Raw genomic sequence first — 2,781 nt, forward strand, 5'->3', positions numbered from 1 at the left:
ATTAAAAAAGAGAAGCATTACTATGGACAATCTTTGAGGGATAAGACTACTCAAAGGAGATATTGGATTTTATGAGTTATGCCTCAATTTGTCTCATTCAGCCTTTAAGGATTACAACCCTCCAGCCAGTGCCTTAAGTGTCCTGCAGACTCGAGCCAAGGGTCTTAGGGCGCATGGACTGCAGAGGGTCAGCACCTTAATTGAGAGGCAACAGTTCCCTCACCTGAATGCTGCCTGTTAGGCCACGCCCCTGTAAGAGCCCCGGCTCCATTTTTAAAAAGGGCCAGGGCCTAACTGGCAGCATTCAGGTATGTGTTGCTTTGGCTTTTAATTGTGGCACTGACCCCCTGCCAGGCACCCCTTTCAATAGAGATGGGGGATCAGGGGTCTAGTACAATGATTCCCACATCTTTAATGAAAGGGGTGTCTGGTAGGGGGAAGGCGACACAAAAAAAGCCTCACCTTTTCACTGAGTCACCGACCCCCTGCGAGTCACCCCTTTCATTAGAGATGCATCACCCATGCATCTCTGATGAAAGGGGTGGCTGGCAGCAGAGTGGGCACGACAAATGAAAGGTGGGGCTTTTATTTTCTTCTAAAGTCTTGCTATGTAGCAGCCTGGAAGGCTGGGGTTAGCAGCGGATTTAAGGGGGACTCAGCAGGGCCCTGTGTCAGACCTAAGTTTCCGAGCCTGTCGGGGCTAGACCCCTGCTAGGCCCTGTCCACTTAAAGCCCTGCCTCCAGCTCTTTGGAGAGGTTTCAGGTAAATAAAAGATACAAGGGGAGGAGCTAGGTGGACAGAAGGTCCTAAGAGGAAGGGTTGATCCTGTTCTTTTTCTTTCCTTCCCCTGTCTCACTCGGCAGAGTTCCTGGAAGCTTTCAGGCAGTCGAAATTGGGGTTTGTTATTTTGTCCAAATCCCCTTTCCCCTGGGAAGTTTATTTAGATTCCCAAGTAGGAAGCTTGGGGTGTATGCAACTCTCAGCGGGTCTGAAGGATGCAGCAGCAGTTCCTGTTGCCAACTGGATGCGCTGGCCTGACGGGTTGCACACACAAAGGGAAACCAGGTTTCCCTCCATATTGGTCGTTTCAGGACTCTCTGAGGGTTTGCTCTGGTTTCACTAGCCCTGCCTTATGGCTCCTTCATAATGGGTAGCAGCTCGGCACCTTGTCGCCCAGTATGCACGGGCCGTTACTGTGTTCGACACACTCTAAGCGGTGTCGTAGAGTGTGCTTTTGAGAGGAATAATGAGAGGAAGTGTGTGAACGTTTTGTAGCATTCCTGTTTAAAACTGCACATAAGATATGAAAATGACTATGGTGTGATGGTAAAATGTATCTTAATATAAATACTATGTCCTGGGATTACATGGGATGTGTATGGGATGTGTTACCTAGAAATTACTGCCTGGAGTAATGTGGGGTTTTCCCTCTGTAGCACTTTGGGTACTGTTGTGTGGCCCTCCTAAGTGTATTGCCCTTTTAAGAGGTGTCATGACTATGTCATGACACCATGCTAATAAAAGGAGATCCTGCACGCACGTGCCTTAGAACAGCGGCAGACTCCAACAATGGATTTACTGTGTCTGTCTTTCACCCCGGCCTGCAGGCCCATAACTTGCGATCACGGTCCTGCAGGCCTGGCTGACCTGGGACTCTCAGGCAGCATGGTGCCCTGGGTCTGCCCAGGTCGCTCTATCATCTGGAGGCATCCTGCATACATGTGTGCTACAACATCCTGTGCCCGTGTCTGCAGGGAACATCAAGGTCCGCCCTGCACACAGTAAGACCAGGTGATCCTGGCAACATAGCAAGGTGCTGGCACCCCCAGTACAGATGGGGCCGGTTCGAGAGGTCTCGCCGTGCCCCACAACAATGGCAATGAGAATGGGATGCCCCCTGCGGTGTGGTCTTTGCCCGCGTGGTAAGAGAGGTGAGCAGTTCCACCGCCACAAAGGAAGTGAGGGGAGTGGCATTCACCAACGCAAAAGAAGAGAGGTGAGCGGCATCCACCACTGCAAAGGAAGTGAGGTGAGTGGCATCGATTGCCACAAAAGAAGAGAATGGGCACCCCAGCACCCTGCTGAAGTGGGTGCTTGTTCGTGTTACCCACCACTGCCTCTTTAAGAGAGGCGTCTCTGCCCACGTGGGTGGTGACAAATGACGTTGGGGGTTGAGGGAGGATGAGAAAAGAATAAAGAAGGTTGTTTGCATTCCCTTCAGCTGAGGATCCTTTATTTCCAAGTTCCCAGGCCCTGCCTGGGTAACAACTGGTGACAAGGTCTTCTCCCGCCAGCCAGAGTCTTCCTTGCCGGTGGGCCCCACCGAGCGTCCGCAGCTCTGCGTTACAGGCGATCCCGCTGTATGCATCCTCCTTCTGCATGGCAAGTGATCCCGCTGCATGCATCCTCCTTCTGCGTGGCAGGTGATCCCGCTGCACGCGTCCTCCTGCATGACAGTGCCACATGCAGTGCCCGTCCTGGCTGGTGATCCCACCGAGCCCCGTCTCAGTGTGTCCCTCCAGGCCGTTACCCGCAACCCACATACAAATAACACACAATACGCGGCTGGCCGCCACCGTGAAGAGCACGCCCGCGGTCCCCTGCATTGCATGCCAGCGGGGACAAGTGAAGAACCATTAGCCTGCCGGTCTGCGCCCCACCCAACGCAACCCACGGCGGCCTGCGTAGCACACAGCAAAGCTGCAAGAACTACGCAGCATCTAAAGGCATCCACACAGTGTTGCACCGCCGCGGGGGAGGCCACCCGACCCTCGCCGGCA

Source organism: Ambystoma mexicanum, chromosome 13 (assembly GCF_040938575.1).
Source record: "Ambystoma mexicanum isolate Mex_15411 chromosome 13, UKY_AmexF1_1, whole genome shotgun sequence".
Taxonomy (NCBI): Eukaryota; Metazoa; Chordata; class Amphibia; order Caudata; family Ambystomatidae; genus Ambystoma; species Ambystoma mexicanum.